Source organism: Myotis lucifugus, unplaced genomic scaffold, assembly GCF_000147115.1.
Source record: "Myotis lucifugus unplaced genomic scaffold, Myoluc2.0 scaffold_94, whole genome shotgun sequence".
NCBI lineage: Eukaryota > Metazoa > Chordata > Mammalia > Chiroptera > Vespertilionidae > Myotis > Myotis lucifugus.
In genome coordinates this window covers 409,826-430,810 of record NW_005871142.1, presented here as the reverse complement: position 1 = coordinate 430,810, position 20,985 = coordinate 409,826, and the positions used below count along the sequence as shown (strand labels likewise).

The window sequence follows — 20,985 nt, the reverse complement described above, 5'->3', positions numbered from 1 at the left end:
TAAGTGGTCATCCAATTTGAATATATACAAAATCCCTTCAGGGCCCAGCTTAAATGCAGTTTAAACCTCAAAAAAATCTGATTTAGTAAGACTGGGGTTGAGCATCTAAACCAGCAGTTCTCAACCTGTGGGTCGCGACCCCTTTGGCAGTGGAACAACCCTGTCACAGGGGTCGCCTAAGACCATCCTGCATATCAGATATTTACATTACGATTCATAACAGTAGCAACATTACAGTTATGAAGTAGCAATGAAAATAATTTTATGGTTGGGTCACAACATGAGGAACTGTATTTAAAGGGCCAGAAGGTTGAGAACCACCGATCTAAACACTTTAGATAGTTTGGATGCTTGTAACATCTTGGTAAACTAGTGAAATTCTGTAAAGGTCAGTATTCTTTAAAGATTTTTATTATTTACTAGAGGCCCGGTGCACAAAATTCATACGGTGTGTGTGGGGGGGGCAATAGGGGATGTCCCTCAGCCCGACTTGCACCCTCTCCAATCAGGTAGCCCTCAGGGCATGTCCTACTGACAGCTTAGGTCTGCTCCCCATAGTTCTCTGCTCTCTGTGGGGCCTGCCTGCTCCACACCACAGCGATGGGCAAGCAGGCCCTGCTGGGTGCTGCCTGCAGGCCACGCTTGCCTGCTCCCGGGTCGCTGGGTGCTACTTGCGGGCCATGCTTGCCTGCTGGGCTCACGTTGGTGGGGCGCTGCCGCCAGCGTCACACCCCGGCCACTATGGGTGCCGCCATCTTTTGTCACGAAGTGATGGTTAATTTGCATATTGCTCTTTTATTAGATAGGATTTTTTCATTATATTTTATTGATTTTTACACAGAGGAAGGGAGAGGGACAGAGAGTTAGAAACATTGATGAGAGAGAAACATCGATCAGCTGCCTCCTGCACACCCCCTTCTGGGGATGTGCCCGCAACCAAGGTACATGCCCTTGACCAGAATCGAACCTGGGACCCTTGAATCCACAGGCCGACGCTCTATCCACTGAGCCAAACCAATCAGGGCTAGATAGGATTTTTTAGAGAGAAAGGGAGAGGGGGAGAGAGAGCAAGAAACATCTACGTGAGAATGAAAAATTGATCAGCTGTCTCCTGCATACCCCCTATCAGGGATCAAGCCCTAAATCTGGGCATGTGCCCTGACTAGGAACTGAACTGCCAACTTTTTGGTGCATGGTATTTTGCCCAACCTACTGAACCCCCAGGGCAAGGTCAGTATTCTTTAGAAAGCATTGATTTCCCCAGTGAATTTCATCCTGACCACAGGGCTCTGTAGGTTGGCTTCCCACTTGCTGTGGTAAATGGGAGGTGGAGCCCCTTTTTTCTTTATCATGCTCCATGTAGAGACAAGGCTAATAAACTGGGACCTGTCCCTCCCCCAGCTTCTGCTATAGGAAGGAATTTATCTGCTGTGACCAGCGTTTACTATTTACTATCAGGGTTGTACTGGTTGCCTTTGGTGGTTTTTCAGTTATTCTATGTCCTGTCTATACTCCAGGCCCACCTGACATGAGATGTTTAAGAAGGAGAAACGAAATGACTGGGCTCAGTCTGCCATCTTGAACTGGAAGTCCACTTGTTACTTTTAAAGTGATGTTGTTTTATAATGTGCCAATAAGTATTTCTTTTGAATTCTCACATAAAATAAACATCATAAAACCAGTAGTAGGATTACAGTTTAATCTTGCTTATTCAGATGTTCAAAGAAAATGTAGCTTGTTCATTTTTTTATAAGTCATGTCTTCCTTTTGATGAACCCTGGTCACGTGGTAACTGGAGGAAGAGTATCAGTCTTAAATCTGGTAAACTAAGTCTTATTCAGTAATTTAAATGTTATCTCTTTGGATATTTCAGTCTCTGTTTGGATATTAGTCTTTCAGTTATCATCTCTCCTCTCATACCTTTCCACAGTGGAATCCAGACTTACGGGTTGGATGTATGTGGCTTATGTGACCTTGTCATAGTGGAAGAATACAAGGACCCTCAGTCCATTTTTCACTGATCTCTCCTTCAAAGTGATTGGTCGGGCTACTTCCTGGAATTGTGACTACTAGGGTGCCATCAGAACTGTCCTTGGGTGTTCCGCAGATGTCTACAGCTGAAGTTTAAATGATGTTACTTGAGATTTGTTCTGTGGTTCCAGGATGTGTTGGCCATCTTCCCAGATGTCACACATTACCTGAGGTCTGGCTAGGGTTTTCCATTGGCCCCCTAGCCAGGTGTTCTCTTTTCCAGGCCTTTACTGTGGAGTTACTTTGCCCCTATCACAGTGACCTCTTCTGGAAAATTCACCATCCAGCATCTTAAATTACCTTTCCTCTACTACTTGGGAGCACCGAGGAATTTCCCAGTGCCTTCTATGGCAATTAGGGGAAAGGGAGATTCCAGAACCAACCTCGTGCCTCTCTTCACTCTGATTGTGCTTCTCTGCATTGTTTTGATGTGGTTTTCTCCAGCTTTTGCTAGGGCGTGGATGAGGAGAGGTAAGAGGTTGGTATGTGTGTAGGGGGTGGGGAGTGCTCCTGGAAGGCAGTCACTTTGCACAGTCTCAACAGGAAGAAGAACAGAAGCTATTCCAACTCCCAGATTGCCTCACTCCGTCAAATATCTCTTTCCTTTTGCAGCCTCTACTTGGATAGGGTAATGTGAGTATTGGTCTAATCGCTTTTTCCTCCTGTCTCGGTCCGATTCTTTATCTCACTGTCCTTTGGCCATAATCAGGAATTTGAGGCTTTAATTTGTACTTTCTCTAGGTTTAATCCTCCTTCTACCCTAAATAGCAGGCTTTATATTATAGCTGTCATGACAGAAAAGATATATGCTCTCTAGTGTGGAAGAAACTATAATCTGAGTCTTTCAGGCCTGGTCAGAAAATATTAGTGCGTTTTAAAAAATTCCTTCTTTTGTAAACCAGTTTTAAGAATTATGTCCTACTATAAAATCTTTTCTTTAATTAAGAAGGTGAATGTTAATATTTCTAGTAGGTGAATAAACATAATATTTCTTTTTATTGCTGAACTTTCCCAAGGAAATGGATGCTACTCATAGAATACTAAGAGAGTCAGTAGAAGGAAATGCAAGTGGAAAAAAGATAGATGAGTGTTTTCATAATCATTAGGGTATATGCCTTCATTTCCTCTTCTTTTTCAGAATTTCCTTATAGATTTATCCTTTTCATTATAGTATAGACTAGAGGCCCGGTGCACGAATTCGTGCATGGGTACAGTCCCTAGGCCTCGCCTGCAATCAGGACCATCTTGCTGCCACCCACCCTGGTTCCCCGTTCGCCACCTGGCGATGGGAGCCTGATGGTCAGGGAAGGGACTGAGAGGCCGGCCATTGTTGCCCGCTTGCCGGCCCCACCCCCGCCTCGGGTCGCCATCTGTGTGTGGGGCAACCAGCCGGGTGGGGGGCTTGGCCTGGTTCCTCCTGCATCCCCTGCCACCCACCCAGGTTCCCCATTCACCATCGGCAATCGGAACCTGCCAACAGGGGAAAGGGACCAAGAGGTGGTCAGTGCACCTCATAGTGAATAGTTGAGCAGTCGTTCTTGTCATTCTGCCATTATGGTTGCTAGGCTTTTATTATATAGGATTCTTATATGATTATGTTTCTAAAACATATTTTAGTTTTTATTTTATTTTTATTAAATCCTATAATTTCAGGATTACATTGTATCTTAATAATTTTCCCAAGCAGGGAAATGGTCTGTGTCTCTTTTTTTCATATCTTCTTTAATTATATATAATACGGTTTTATAAAATTTTGAAATACGACTTTAAAATATGTCTCATATTCTTTTTACATGAATCTTTTCCTTTTTGATTTGTGTGTGTGTTTAAGGGAGTAAAATTCAGCTTGCAGCTCAGTTCCTTCTGCCTTGTAGCCCTTTCCTTAGTGATCCCATGGTACTCTGTGTACTTGCCTTTTCTAGTATTCCTCTATTTATGTTTACTAGAGTGTGATCAGCTCAGGGACAGGCACTCAGGTATTGCTTATCTTTATTTGCCTTAGTGCCTAACAAATTCCTGCTCATAATAATGGGCATGGGAAAGTTATCAATTCATATACTCCTTCCCTGACTTCTTTTTCTCTATAGTACTTACCATATTCTAATGTAATATATTGTTTACTTATTTGTCTTATTTATTGTCTGTCTCTTCTCACTAAATTATAAGTGCCATCAAGGCAGGGATTTTTTTTTAAAATATATTTTATTGATTTTTTACAGAGAAGAAGAGAGAGGGATAGAGAGCCAGAAACATCGATGAGAGAGATCGATCAGCTGCCTCCTGCACGCTCCCCCAGTGGGGATGTGCCCGCAACCAAGGTACATGCCCTTGACCAGAATCGAACCTGGGACCCCTGAGTCCGCAGGCTGACGCTCTATCCACTGAGCCAAACCGGTTCGGCAAGGCAGGGATTTTTTAACTATTTTGCTTACTACTGCATTTCCAACACCTAGGAGAGTACCTGGCACAAATGTGACCATTGATTACTTGTAGAATGATTAATGAACTAATTGCTCAAATTTATAATTGCCTGATTATACCATATGATCGGTACAATATGATAGGCATAAACTTCTGGTATAGAAAAAAAATAGTAATGTAATTATAAAGGTGTTAAATTTAAAAGCTTGGAAGACCTTACTATCATCTAATTCTGTTTCATTTTGTGAAATGACCAAGAGGTGAGATGAGTTGACTTAAGCAGAGTCAGTTTCTTGTAGAGATGGAATAAGAATTTAGAACTCTTGAGTAAAACTTAATAATTAATAGTGGCACTTGTATTATTGGTGGAGTGCCCTCTATGTCCCTACCGGTTGCCGGTAGAAGTGGGTTTCTTGTGATGTCGCAAGGAAAGTAAATTCCTGAGACTCACACAGTAGAGTGAGCAATCTTTGTTTGCGTGGAATTAAACCCTGGGTTTCCAAGGTCCCATTTCCCTCGGTCACGCCATGGCAGAAGTCCAGCTGTGTCTTCAGCAGAGCCAGGATTAAAGCCACTGCCCAGAGTCTCTGCCCAATATTAAAACATCGTCCAGTCCAGCATCTGCTAGGTTAGCTTTGTTCCCAGCTGTAGTCCATTGCGTGTGAAAACCGCCATGTGGCTGCTGAGGCCACATGGTGGGCTAGCGCACAGGTCTGTGTGGGTCAACGAGCAAGCGAGAAACAGGAATACAAGAGAGCAAGAGCTGGTAAGAGAAAGAATTCTTTGTCTGGGGATTATGTATTACCAAATTTTTACCATCTTACATTGGTGTCCACCCTCTTAGCCAGTGATCTTTGTTCCCAAGTTAGACTGAAGACAAGCACTTTCCCAACATCATCCAGACTTCATTGCGCATATGCCCATCTTCTCCTTGGTTTGATCCCTTTCCCCAGTGATCTGCAGGGAAAGGATTGGTGGTTCCCTGGGTAATGTGAAGTTGCAGCTTCATGGTGAAGCTGCCCCAGATGACATGCTTATCATGTCTGGCCTCCCGTTTGCTTCTTTCCTATTATTAATAACCAGGTAATCACAACGGTATCACCTTTGTATATCAAAGAAGCTTTTCTTGATATCCCAGTAAATATCTTTAGTATTTTTCTTTCATAGCACTAACACAATTTATAATTGTGTATTTAATGTCTCTCTTCTACATTAGATTGTAAGCTCCATAAAGGCATGACTTTTGTCTGTTTTCTTTATTGTGAAATACTCAGCATCTTATACAGTGCCTGAAACATGATAGGCACTATATATGATTTATTATTTCATAACTGAGGAGGTTTGAAAAGAGGATTTTTGATGAAAACCTGTTTTTACTAACAAAGGTTATGAAAAATTACTGGAGTGGCATTATATTAAAACCATAGGTGCCTTCTTAGGCTTGGATTCATATAGTTCTAAGCAACCTTGTGCTCTTATTTTTTTTTTTTTTTCAAGTAAGCTGCATTGCTGGAAAGCAAATTCACTGACTGCTTGGCAAGAATATTAGTTGAGTTTATAAGATATTGTTCGTTGTAAATGCTACGTTAGATTTTGGGGATCACTATTGGATAAGGTAAAATGATCCGTGGAGGTACTAGACAGTGGGGCTGAAAGATCAAGCACTTCAGCGGCTCTGGAGAGAAGTCATAATCTTGAGGCCCTTGCCCAGCCTCATTACTATTGCTTCATTTGATGAAAATCAAAAACACTGTTTTTCTCCTCAAATTGCTATCCCCTCCTACTTTTCTTGTACTGTTTTGTAGCAGTAACCATGGTTACTAGTAAAGGCTCCTTGGAGCTTTAAAAACATGTCAGTTTCACAGCTGGAGGCAAAGTGATCTAGATAAAAGCATAAGAATAAAGCTTACAGTGGTGTTTTGTTTTGTTTTTTCCCCCTGTTAGAATTGAGTTCTTTCATTAGGGAACACTTTTCCTGAAGTGAAGTGTTCTTTGTTCCCAGTAGAGTAGACAACATTTTCATTTAAATTAACACTAAGTTAGCACCTGGCTCTTTTGTTAGAGTCAGGAAAAAGGAGGTAATGCTACCACTCACCTGTCCTCCACCTGAACCTACCCTCTCTCTATCCTCTTCTTTCTCTTATCTATTTCCTTACCGCCTTCCCTGGGCCAATACTGCATGATAGTAATACTGATGGAAAAGGTTGTGAAGTTGCAGCTTTGGATTAATGGGGGGAAGAGGAATACAGGAGGACTAACATTTGGTATAGTGCTACCAGGAGCATATTTGCCACGATCAAGAAGAAACAAAGGCCAGGTCTTGTCTGAAGGCCAGAATAAGTGATCTCTAGAAGGAAGGCTTGGAGGCAGATACTATTTTAAGGGATGCCACTGTTGAAGTGGGAAAGGAAATCTGTATTTATTAAACATTTAGTATATATTGAATACCTGCATTGGTACTTTCTATTATGTTATGTTCTCTCTTAAATCAGGCTGAAAGGACTCTGAGAATTTTAAAATGACTTATAATTGTTTTCTTTGTGATGATTTTCTACTCTGAAATTCTGCCAGCTTAGCTTATACGTGATTTATACCATCTTTTTTCTTGGTGTGATATAGACTTGCTTGTACCCTGTTTTGTTTTAAATAAAGTTTTTTTAGAATGCAGCTACCATGCTCATTAGTTTATGTATAGTCCAGGGGTCCTCAAACTTTTTCAACAGGGGGCCAGTTCACTGTCCCTCAGACCGTTGGAGGGCCGGACTATAGTTTAAAAAAAAACTATGAACAAATTCCTATGCACACTGCACATATCTTATTTTGAAGTAAAAAAACAAAACGGAACAAATACAATATTTGTATTTGCATATGGCCCGCGGGCCGTAGTTTGAGGACCCCTGGTATAGTCTATGGCTGCTTTTACAGTCCAAAGGCAGAGTTGAATAGTTGCTACAGAAACCATATAGCTTGCAAAACCTAAATTTTTACTATCTGGATCTTTACAGAAAAGTTTGCTATCTCCGATCTAGATCAGTTCATCCTAGACCAAGTATGAGAATGATTATTTTGGGAGGAAAACAAGCATATTCTTAGGTTATATTCCTTGTGGACATTAGAAAAATGGCAGGATGAAAGAGGATACTGGGGATTTAGAGGAAAGTGCTGGGCTTACTGAGCCCTTTTTAATCAAAAGTTTAAACCTAAACTGTGAAAGGAAACTTCAAATGTAAACGTCGTATTTTTTTTACATTACCATTTCTATTTCTACATACATACCTGTGTCCATAGTCTCACATGGACTTGCTCTGATTCTGTTATCATTTGTATACTCACATAAATGTAGACTTACGTAAGTATTTTGACTGGAAATGAGCACCAACATCTTTATTTTACAGATGGCAAAAACTTGAGTTCCTAAGAAGTTATAATATACCTGATTTACAAAAGCAGGTTAGTGCCAAATCCTGGGAGTAAAATCCTGGTTTTTATGTCTGATTTCCTGCTATCTTGCATAGAGGCATTCCAATATGAAGTCTACCCGAAAGCCTCGCCCAATATATCTTTAGTTCTAAGTAGGACTTCTTAGAAAACTAAAGAAATGCTGAAAAGGAGAAAAGCAAAATCTAGATTCTGATTTAACTCTGCTACTGATATCTTTGCAATTTTCTGTAAGTGGACCATTCTTTGATAAACAGAAGTAAGAATTTAGAAGACCGATTAGGCTTGTAAGGATGACTGTAGACTCAGATCCAGATATTTGCTTTATTTCTTGGTAAATGTGTAGTTATTCAAGTAAACTTGCTAATATATTCACAGTCCCTAAGTAATTTATAAGGGGAACATTGAAGAATCCAGAATCCACATTGCATAAGTAGGTTATATGAATGTGTTTAAATGTTTTTCTTTTGTGAACTGAACAAACCATAATTTATAATTCATTATAAAAAGGCTTAATGTATGATTTCATAACTTAATGAAAAAAAACTTCCTTAAGAAAATTAGCTGTTGCTTAAATAAAAAGACAAAAGAAATACACCAGAAATTATAACCATTTTGCTTTTATATTCATGATAGAGATATTGCCATGACACTCAGGGAAGAGTCATTATTTTCCTTAAATTTAGTATTAGAAAGACCTCTCACTTTATTGCATCAGAAGATAATCATAGAATTTCTTCTTACTGGTTCCCCAGGGACCCATTTTAGATAAGAGAAATCCTAAGAGAAGCTTACACAAAAGATCTACATTGTAAATTATAATATAAGAGCTTATTCTGAAGAGGATTTATAAAGCCTTATAAATTAATCTCTACAGAATTGTGTAATTGTTCCTTATTTCTCTCTGTGATAAATCAGGTCCCTCTAATTTCTTTACTTTTACATTGGAAAAAAGTTTTTAAAATATAAAAAGTTTTTGTAAGTTTTAAGTGTTTTAAAGTTTTCTTCTTAGTAATATAAGTAATAAGCAAATGCATGTTATAGCTCAACAGACTTAACTAATAATAATTATAATCTTTCAGAAATTTAAGCCATTATAGCAATTCAATATTTCATATATTTGGTTTTATAGTTTTATTGAAGGCCTTCCTCCAGGTGAATTGTTCACCTAAAGAAAATGAAATGGCCCAGCTGGTGTGGCTCAGTGGTTGAGCATCAACGCATGAACCAGAAGGTCACAGTTGATTCCCAGTCAGGGCACATGCCCAGGTTGCAAGCTCAATCCCCAGTAGGCATGTGCAGGATGCAGCCAATCAATGAGGATTATCTGCTTTACTCAAAGTCCACTGATTTAAATGTTACTCTCAACTAAAAAATACCTTCACCTTTGTGAAAGCAAAATTTAAACTGGTGGTTGACCATATACCTATGGTTTAGCCAAGTAGACATATAAAATTCACCATCACAGGTACCACGTAAGTGATTAATTTCAGTGGGGACAAAAAGATCCCTCTGCATTTTTATAAATCACCTATGAAAAAATTGAAATTAGTATAAGAAATATTAACAAGTTAAAATAAGAAAGAAACATGCATGGGCATGGCCAGGAATATATTCATACATTAGAATCTTATATTTAAATGCAGCATCGGAGAAAATTATAGCAGATGAACAAGTATTACATAATATATAAATCAGGAAATTTTCAGGGACCAACAATCAAAATGGAGTTGAACTTAGGAAAATATTCTTAAAGAATATGAATTTTGACCAAATTTTGAAGAAAATGTGCATATGGAGTTGGGAGATAATTCTGGTAAGTAGATTACCAAAGGGCCTTAGGAGAGGCTTGGGAGGGAAAGGCAGGGAAGAACTGAAAGAGGGCCTTGAATGTACATTTTATATTTGTTTAGCTAGGCAATTAAAAAAAAAAGTCTGAGAGTTAATTAGGAGGGAAGTGATTAAATAGAAACATTTATTAAAGGTATTGTTCTGCATGTGTAACGGACTAGATTGGCTTCTAAGCCCAAGCACAGGAGATGAGAACCTGGGCAAAGATGTATAAACAGGGAATTGACAGAACTTTATGATTTAGTGTTGGAGACAAGAGAGGAAGGGAGTGGGAGAGAGCGAGAGATAGAAACATCAACGATGAGAGAATCATTGATCAGCTGCCTCCTGCACGCCCCACACTGGGGATCAAGCCCAAAACCCAGGCATGTGCCCTGACTGGGAATTGAACTGTGACCTCCTGGTTCATAAGTCAGTGCTCAACCACTGAGCCACGCCGGCCGGGCTATCTCTCTTCTTAAAATTGATATTCCAGCTTTAATTATTCCCTTCCTTAAATATTGGATTGTCTTTGTGGTAATTTATTCTCTTCTCTTCTCACTTTTCCTTGGTCATCTCATCTACTCTACTACCAGGGATTCCAAAAACCTTTTTATCCCACTTCTTTGGGAGTCAGCTGGACTTATCTATTTGGATGTCATATTCATTATTAATGTGTACATAACTGAATTCATTAGCCTCTCCCTCAGACATCTGTTACCGCCTGCAAACTCGGTCTTGACTAAATGGCACTAATGTCTATCCCATCTCTCATGCCAGGAAACTTGGTGCTTGTAGGAGCTTATTTAGAGACTATAATCCTGAATGTAAACAAAATTTCAGCCAGAAAAATGCCTCATTATAGTATTGTTTTTAACAGCATAAAGAAACAGTCTAAAGTCCTGTAGTACTTACTGCCTTGCTTAAAACCTATGACACATACACACATAGGAATATTTTATAGACAGTACAAGCTATGTAGAAGACTATTTAATAACATGAGAAGTTATAGATAACTTTAGTGAAAAAAAGGTGCTCTTAAACAATATGTATACTGTGGTACCATAATTTGTATTTATAGAATAATAAATATATAAATCTTTGCATTAATTCTAGATGGAACACTTGTGGGTGATTTTTATTTACCTGCATTTTCTAGACTTGTACAGTAAACATGCATTACTTTTATAATTTATACATGCAGACAATTTGGCCTCTTGTTTTTTTTTTACCCCCAATTCTTATTGATTTATTCCAGTATCTCATTTGGCCCAACTGTTATTGCATAAATCCCACTGCTCACTGTGTTGGAATTAAATGATCACAGCAACCCTCTTGCCTCCATTGCTCAGCTACCAAAGCTATCTTCCTGAAAATCTTAGCTGGTCGGGTCGTTCCCTTGCTTAACCTTTCCAATTTAAGTAGCTAAATGTTCACCTCCCCAAACCATCAAGAATAGAGTAAATTTTGAATATTTTTTCTTACGATTTGATCTGAAGACCTTTAGCAAACTAGATTTTAACCAACTCAAGATTTAATATAACATTTTCTTCTAACCCCAACCAGATCATTTTTGACAAGAACACAGATAGTTATGCCAGATTTGGGGGATGCAGGAAGAGAGAAAGAAAGGGAGAAAGCGAGAGAGAAAATATGAATTGAACTCAGGCATTTGCAAATTTTTGCTCTTTGCTTGTCCCTTCTGTTTTATCTCTGCAACCTGTCACACTTTGCCCTTGCTGGGTGTTTTTTTGTTTTTTTCTATTCAAGGGACAATTTATCAGTTTTCTCGAGTATTTAGCTAGTAGGAATAAATACCCACATAATGAAAATCCATTCGTTTTAGTGCCAATTATTATATCAGCAGATCTTATTAGGAGTATTTATTGAAGCATGTCATGCTAATAGTCCCAGAGTGTAATTATACTTGCAGATTTCTCATGCTTTTAGGGAGTTTTTAACATGTTCCAGATGGTTAAGTAGGAAGGAGTAGACATTTTGTACTGTCTTTTCAATTATGATTAAGAATTTGATGTTACTACTTATGTTACCATTATTGCTTTTGTTAGGTTAAAACATGAGAGGAATTTAAACAAAATATGTAGATTCTGTGGGTTTTTGTTTTTTTTAAAAACATTTCTTCTATTATGGTCAACAATTAACAGGACCTTTTAGATTCTTTTCCTCTGGTAAATTAATTGCTTTAATTTAAGCATCATTAAAATGAGATAATTGAATGTTAAGTAGTAATTCTTTTATGAATGTAGTCCCTAATTTATTCATGGAAAGTATTCACTTGGGTTTGTTTTAGACTTAAAATTACATGGTGAACCTTCTTGAAAAAACTTACATAAGATTGAAATAGTATAATTTTCCAAATTGTTGAAGGTTCTTCGACGGTTTTCCACAAGCTAATGTGACCTTAGATTCAAAATCAATGGACATACCAGTATACTTCAAATTTTGCCAGTAGTAGTACTGATGACTTCTCACTCATCTATTCATATTCTCTTCTATCCTTAACTGACCATTCATCTACTTTCATTTGAAAGGTATGTAGCGTGTGAACTTGGAATAGTACAGTTAATGGATCATAGGGGTCCAGATCCATAAACCTTGGCTTCATTATGACCTTGTATTTACCTGTATTAACCAGTTTGCTAACTTGTTAGTTGACTTGACGAAATACATTGTTTTTCGATAAGAAATAGAATATTCAGTAATTCAATTTACCACCTGTATATTTTCATAATGTAATTACTGTGAGAAAGAGGACAAATTGGCCTTAATCTTTAGGCTAGTGTTGTTGTCCTTGAAGCTCTCTTCAAGATGTCTTCCATACAAGAAAACAAGCAAAAACATAAAATATATAATGCCAAAATTATATTTTTGGTAATGAATAAGGTAGACTATTCCTAAGAATTTTGTTGGGATGAAAGGAATAGTTTACATTCTGTATCATCTAGTAAGACATACTTCCTTTTAAATTGCCTTTAAATATCTTTGTTCAGACTTTCCTGTTCCACATCTCTACATTGTGCTTTTCTTGTTTCTCCCCCGAACAACCTGCCTTCTCAGCCTCTTCAAACTCCTCAGTACTTCTTGCTCATACCCGCTCCACAAATTCTTTACAGTTTTTCCAGGTAAAATTCTTTACAGTTTTTCCAGGTAAAATTCTTAACCTTTCTATGAAATTCTTTAAACTCCTTCCCAGCAAGATCAAAGTTAGCCTAAACTAAGACTACTAAAAGCATGTCTTTGGGGAGACTCAGTTTATCTTGTTATAATAAACTAGCATTAAATTGGGATTCCTATTTCCAACGATATTGCTAAATTTAATACAGTTTGGTTTGTTGAGCATGTACAACAAATATCATGGTCAAGTTATTATTAATGGTTCAATGTATGGGTCTGTATGGGCAATTTTAATTTTTATTCTTGTTTGTGTTTATTTAAGTTTTTATATATTTGTCTCAAAAAATTTTTATACAAAAGATGGGATTAATTTTTTTTTCCTTTGGGATTAATTTTTAAAAGAATGATTCACACTAGGATTCTATTGAATGAAATATTTTAGTTTTACATATAAAGAATAATATTTGCTTTATAACATTTAGTGTATGCAAGACTTTTTCAGGGGTATCTATATAAGGGTTACATGTGATGAAATTTAGACTGATTTGTGGAAATACCTCTCTGAGTTAGTGATGGGAGATGATAACAGTATATTTGAAAAGCAACTCTACTTTGGGTTCATGAGACCATCTTTCATTTAATAACCAAGCTAGAATTTTTCCTTTCCCCTTCTTTGCAGTATCCCAGCCTCTACCTCTTTACCCAGGCCACTTTCATCATGAGGTGGACAGAGTTGTTACTGTGATTCCCTTCATCTTGGAGGCAGGGAGGGTTTACTTACCCACCCGACCCTCTTCCTGGTATATGACATTTGAAACACCTTTGCCTTCTTGAAACATTTAGAAAATTGTAATAATGGCACTCAGTCCTCATCTTTCCTAAGGTTTTCTTTGTCCCTTAATATATATCTCATGTATTTAAAATATCTTTTTTTTTCTCTTAAATCACAGCATCTCAGTGTTTGATTGAACTTGGGCACTGTATATAAATTGAGACTATATTTGTGTGTGTGTTTAGGCACCTTTTTAAGCACAGATCATGACTTTGCATTCCCCACTGATCTAATTTGTTACCCAGCTGGTGTTGCTCAGTGGTTGAGCATTGACCTATGAACCAGGAGGTCATGGTTTGATTCCTGGTCAGGGCACATGCCCGGCGTTACAGGCTGGATCCCTGGTTGGGGGGTGCAGGAGACAGCCAATCAATGATTCTCTCTCATCATTATTGTTTCTCTCCCTCTCCCTTCCTCTCTGAAATCAATAAAAATATATTTTAAAAATCATCCTATGTAATAAAAGCCTAATATGCTACGTGCCCGACTGTTAGTTCAACTATTCGACCAGTCACTATGACATGCAATGACCACTAGGGGGCAGAGGCTCCGACTGGTAGGTTAGCTTACTGCTGGGATCTGGGAGAGATGGGCCGGACACGCCCTGGAGCCCTCCCGCAGTCCCTCCCCGGCCCCAGTTGTGCACCAGTGGGGTCCCTCGGCCTGGCCTGCGCCCTCTCGCAATCTGGGACCCCTTGGAGGATGTCGGAGAGCCAGATTCGGCCTGATCCCCGCAGAGCAGGCTGAGGGACCCCACTGGTGCCAAACCCGTGCACTGGGCCTCTAGTGATTTATAAGTAGAAAGAATAAACATATACATACAGTCAGAAAAAAAATTAAAGACATATAAATGGGTCTTTCCAAAGATTAAGGGCAGAATGTAATTAGGCATTATGTAAGTAGCAGTCTTAAGTAGGAACATATATTTAATCATCAGAAAGGACTTTAACTGTAAAGTCAGACTTTTATACATTGTCTTTGGAAATATTTTTCCATTTGGCCTTAACAGTTATTTTTCTTTACCTAGCATTCTGACCTTTATCATTTCTTAAACAATAAAATGACAATCTAATCTCCCTCTGCTTTTTTTTTTCTTTTCCTTTGCTTTAGTTTTTTGCATAATTGTCCTTAAATGAGGTGAGAGTGAAGAGATTAGAGCCATCTCTGGAGAACATCTTTACCCCATCCCCCTGGAAGCTAACCTCAGGAGCACTAACTTGACCCTATCTGTTTTGAGGACTCATTATGAACAAAGAAGTCTCCCAGGTAAGAATTGTAGCTCTGTTTTTAAAGAGCTTTGTCTCTACAAAAGTATGGAGAAAATGACTACCTGTTGACTTATTTTTATGGAATATATGATCTGAGAAGCTTCAAGGTTATCATAAAACATGTGTTGACATTTCTAATTGAAAATGTTCAAAAAGTTTTAGATTACACTTTATAAGCCGCTTAAATGCACATTGAAAGTAATATAGGCTTCAATAAGGGAATGTTATGTAAGTACCTGGACTTTATGAAAGAGAAAAGGAGAAAAAAATAGAATAATCTAGTAATTGAACTCTGGCTTAGTGTTCTTATTCTTTAACTCAGTGTTCAGTGAATGAGTCTGAGAAAGTCTTGATTTTCTTTATGTTACAATGAAAATTTTTATCTTTTCTATTTCCCCTTAACATTTTTTAAAAACATTTTAAACTGTGAAACAATTGCAAGATTGATAAACTAAACACCTCTATATCATTACCCAGTTTCACCAATTGTAAACATTGTGTTACGTTTGCTTTATCTCTCTGTATTTTACTACTTCTGCTCCTCCACCACTGTTATGGTGATAATGATGAAGAATCATCTGAGAGTAAGTTGTAGACATTTATGATCTTTCACTCCTAAATATTCATTATTTGTCTCCTACTTAACCACAGTATAATAACCACATTCAAGAAACATAACGTTTTTATTATTATATCTAACTAGAGGCCTGGTGCACGAAATTTGTGCATGGGTAGGGTCCCTAGGCCTGGCCAACGATCAGGGCCGATCTGTGGGGCGACTGCAAGGTGATTGTGGGGGGGCCCTTCTGGCACCCACCTTGGCCAGCCTGGCACTGCCCGCTCACCAGCCCTGCCCCCTGCCACTGCCACTGGTCGCCTCCCTCTGCAGAGTGACTGGTGGGGCGATCGGGGGTCCCCCACTTGCGCCCTCCTTGGCTGGCCTGGGGTCTGCGGGCTGTGGGCAACTCCTGTGTTGAGCATCTGCCCCGTGGTAGTCAGTGCACGTCATAGTGACCGATCGTTCCGCCGGTCATTCCGCTGTTCGGCTGATTTGCATATTAGGCTTTTATTATATAGGATATACAGTCCATACTAAAATTTTATCACGTTGTCTCATCCAGAATCACACACTGCATAGTTGTCACATCTCTTTGATTCCTTTTACCTGGAATAGTTTATCAGCTTTTCTTTGTCTCCCGTGATATCGACATTTTGGAAGAGTCCAGGCCAGCTCTTTTGTACAGCGGCACTCATTCTGAGCCTGTCTCTTTCCATCTATGCTCCTTTCTAAAGAGACTAGGTTATGAGACTTTGGAGATTCATGGATTTGGTACTAAGAACCTTATCTGGAGAACAAAGCCTGTAACTATATCTTCAGGGGAAAATTTGTCAAAACATAGGAAGAGCTCAAAATTCCAGAAGGTAGACCCTAGAGATGATTTGAATGATATTGAAAGGAATTTTGTGTTTGTATGTGTAAGTATACATATAATTTTAGAATCTAAGATTTATATTTTTTGGACAAAAATTAAGGTTTTACAAGGTAGAACTTTTGATTTTGAAGGAATTGCACATTTACATCTTAAGGTGATTCACATCTTATAGGAAATAATTGGTTTTATATTATGACCATAAAATATAAGTCAGGATTAGGAATACGATCAATTTTATTTCTTTCTATGTGATGTTTGGACCAAGAATTGAAAAGATTCTCTGTTCATATGCTTGAGAACCTTGTAAATACCACCCAGGGTTTTTAGATGTGGTATAATTTGTCAGCATTTTAGTGTAGAGGCAAAAGCAAAACTTGGGAATCTATAGTTAGCTTTCCTACTTATCAATTATGTGACTGTAGGTTAGTTATATAAGTTAAAGCACAGCCAGTTTCTAGAACCAAGTTACCTAAGAATGATTTTTACCACTGCCACTTATGATGTTGGGCAGATTAAGTAAACCCCTCCATGCCTCAGATTTCTCATCTCTGAAATGGATTATAATGTTACCTATCTCATATTTTATGAGTAAATGAATTAGTAAGGTTTATGAGTACATAAAATAAGCTAGATGCTTCGAACAGTGATTGGCAAATAGTAAGTCCAAAAAAGTGTTAGTCATCATCATTGTCATCACCATCAGACCATAGTTTCTTTATTAGATAAAACTGTTGAACTCAATCAGTGCATCTATGACGTGGAGGTAATAATAATATATGCTTCATAGGGCAGTTGTGAGGAATAAATGAGTTAATACATATAAAACACATAAAATTCTTTATAATTACATTGTCACATTCTTTAATTAAATGCATATTCATGGGATTACATTTTTTGTGAACTTTCTGTTATTTTGTTCCTCTCATATTCTTTGTTACTACTGACTTTATACTGCAAAAGTGGGAATAGGTAAGATAGACATTTTGTATATTCTAGTGGCTTATATAGTCAAAAGATTTGAGAAGCACTGTACTAGATGATAATTGCTGTGGTGCCTTATTCTGAAATTTTATAAATCTTAGTTTCTGGTTTAATTTATAAGCATTATTTTTATACTTACTCTGTTTGAAAACTCTGGGAAGTGAAATTTGAGTTTTACTGGTTTGGAGTTAGTCTTTAATTGGATATTGCACTGGAAGAGTTATAGCCAGATAAATTCATATGATCATTGAGCAGATATTGAGGCTCTTTAACCAGTTATTCACCTGGAATGTTTGGAGAAATTTTTTTCATTTTTCAATAGGTATCAATAATGTTTTTGCCAAATATATTTTGAATCAAGTGATGTGGCTTAAGTTTCAAGCAGGGCTTTTAAAAATGCACAATCTTGCCCTAACTGGTTTGGCTCAATGGATAGAGCATCGGCCTGTGAATTCAAGGGTCCCAGGTTCGATTCTGGTCAAGGGCATTTACCTTGGTTGTGGGCACATCCCCAGTAGGGAATGTGCAGGAGGCAGCTGATCGATGTTTCTCTCTCATCGATGTTTCTAACTCTCTATCCCTCTCCCTTCCTCTCTGTAAAAAATCAATAAATTATATTTTAAAAAATGCACAATCTTTCTATAAATTTGGGCAATGAAGGTTATATGTAGACTAGAGGCCCAGTGCACGAAATTCATGCACTGGGGGGCGGGGGGGGGGTCCTCAAACTAGCCTGCGTCCTCTTGCAGTCCGGGGGCGATTGATCGCAGGGCTCTACGATAGATCGCCCCAAAGAGGTAGGCCCTGCCCACCCGGTTGGGGCTCCGTGATGGATAGCCCCTGCAGAGGGAGGCCCCACCCACCCGGCCCAGGGCTGCCACGGGGTAGCCTGGGCCTCCCTCTTTGGGGTGATCGATTGCACCCCGCAGAGGGAGGCCCCGCCCAGCTGCCGCAGCCCGCCAGTCAGTGGCCTAAGCCTCCCTCTTTGGGGCGATCTTGGAGTCCCCTGATTGATCACCCCACCAGCCGGGGGCCTGGGTCTCCCTCTGCGGGGTGATCATGGGGCGATGGCTGGGCCCCCGACCAATCGCATCGCACCCACCTGGGCTGTCCTGGCGCCAGTAAGTGTCATAGTGTGGTCGTCCAGACAGTCATTCTGCTGTTCGGCCGTTCGGTCGATTTGCATATTACGCTTTCATTATTACAGATTTGTATTGTAATTTTATTCGTGCCCTTTCCTTTTCACTTGGGGAGAAGGACCCTGAAATTATCTGGAAATTTACCTGACTTGATAATTTTCTAGTGCCCTTAAAATACAATTACATTGTTTGGGCAAATTATTTTGACCCATGTAGCTCTATTACTTTGGTACTTTTGCTAGCTTATAACATTAAAGATCAAATTTAAGTGTACTTATTTTTCTTTTATCGGTTTATATGTGTATATTTAACCATACTGTATTTTGAAATGAGTTTCTGAAATATTTGAGGGAAATTAAACAACTTCTAATTATCTTAGATATTGCAGTAATTTTATGTGACAAGTGTGGTTATTTGGTTTCAGATAATCTGTGTAATGTTGGGCTTCATTCTCCCCAGCTCTAGCTGTTTTTCTGCTCATTACTATCTGAATCTGTGAAAGTGGGTAGAGTTGGTAGAAAGAGACAGACATTGAAATTTTTCTATAGGTTCATCATTTTCTTTTCTTAAGGCTATTACTTCTTTGCTAGACTATGCTCTCCTGTGCACATGCCAGTACATTCAGATACTTATTTCATTCTTTACACAGGTAAAGACAGCTGTAGTCTGGAAGAGTAGCTTTAATTTTTTTCTTTTTAATAAATTCCAACATCTGTTTCACAAGTTATAACAATCTAGAATTGATTTTTTTGAAGACATGTGCAATATCCTATCTAATAATAGACAAACATGGTAATTAACCATACCTCTGACACGCTTCCCATTGGCTAATCAGGGCGATATGCAAATTAACTGCCAATCAAGATGGCGGCCGGCAGCCAGGCAGCTGAAGCGAACAGGAGACTTGCTTGCTCCAGTGATGGAGGAAGCCAAGGTTCCCGCCTGCCGCTGCCGACCTCTGAGCTGCACTCTAAGAAACAGTGTTGCAATTATAGAAGCTAAACAAACCCCAGAAACCTGCTTTCAGCCAGCCAGGCCTCAGAGCTGGAGCTGCAACAATGTTTCAATTATAGAAGCCAAACAAACCCAGATACCTGCTTTCAGCAGCCGAGGTCTCAGAGCTGGAGCCAAGCCTCAGAGCTAAAGCCGGCTCTCAGTTCCAGTGACAGCCATAGAAGGTAAATAAATCCCAGAATAAAAAAAGAAAAGAAAAAAAGGAGAGGTTGGGAGCTTGAGTCACCCGCCAGCCTGAAAATGGCCCTCAGCCCCTCACCCAGACTGGCCAGGCACCCCATTGGGGACCCCCACCCTGAAGGGGGTGTGACCAGCTGCAAACAGCCATCATCCCCTCATCCAGGCTGGCCAGGCACCCAAGTGGGACCCCCACCCTGATCCGGGACACCCTTCAGGGCAAACCAGCCGGCCCCCACCCGTGCACCAGGCCTCTATCCTATATAATAAAAGGGTAATATGCAAACTGACCCTAACAGCAGAAGGACTGGGAATGACTGGTCACTATGACACACACTGACCACCAGGGGGCAGATGCTCAATGCAGGAGCTGCCCTCTGGTGGTCAGGGCGCTCTCACATGGGAGGAGCTCTGCTCAGCCACAAGCCAAGCTGATGGCTGCCAGTACAGTGGTGGTAGTGGGAGCCTCTACTGCCTCCTCAGCAGCGCTAAGGATGTCTGACTGCAGTTTAGGCCTGCTCCCCGCTGGCAAGTGGACATCCCCCGAGGGCTGCCGGGCTGCCAGAGGGATGTCTGATTGCCATCTTAGGCCCAATCCCCCAGAGAGCGGGCCTAAGCCAGCAGGTGGTCATCCCCTGAGGGGTCCCAGACTGTGAGAGGGCACAGGCCGGGTTGAGGGACCCCCCCTCCCCCCCAGTGCACAAATTTTTGTGCACCGGGCCTCTAGTATATATATATAAAAGGCTAATATGCTAAGTATCGACCCTCTGACCGGTCGCTGTGACATGCACTGACCACCAGGGGCCAGATGGTCAACACAGGAGCTGCCATGACGCTCACTGGCCATTTACAGAGAAATGGCATCACTGACTTGGTGCCCACAAAGCAACACTCGGCTTCCCCCAAGTGGGACGCAAGCCCCGCCACCACCCCAGAGTGACAGCCCACCAAATCACAGCCAACACTGCTGAGATCCCATGGTACAAAATGCGGTCCACAGCCCAGCCCAGCCCGGAAACGGTTGCTGCAGGTACCGTGTAATGACATCACGTAGCAACGCCCGGCTTCATTTCCCTAGCGACTAGCCTCCTTGGAGTTTTTCACCCCAGGAACACAACTTGCTTTATAGCCAGATGGAAACATTTTACACTTTAACCAGATGTCTGTGAAGCATTTTCCCGTGCCTCATCTCATTTGATCCTCACAGAAGTCCTGGAGTAGGTAGATAGTTGACTCGGTGGAATCCTGTTTTCTTTTCCTTAGCTGGAAAATGGAGATTTAGAAAG

General features: G+C 39.8%; 1 protein-coding gene across 8 annotated transcripts in view; it reads left to right on the top strand.

Moving 5' to 3' along the window:
* NCOA1 (nuclear receptor coactivator 1) overlaps nucleotides 1–20,985 on the top strand; it is a 115,607-nt gene that overhangs the window by 16,316 nt on the left and 78,306 nt on the right. For 3 of the 8 annotated variants that reach the window (XM_006091697.3, XM_006091695.3, XM_006091693.3), the window contains exon 2: nucleotides 14,798–14,953. The gene's annotated coding sequence lies outside the window, so the exon portion shown is untranslated. Of the gene's footprint in view, nucleotides 1–7,847; nucleotides 7,903–12,731; nucleotides 12,864–14,796; nucleotides 14,954–20,985 lie in introns of those variants that run through there. The other 5 variants (XR_002830013.1, XR_002830014.1, XM_023756437.1 and 2 more) reach the window with 3 other exon arrangements.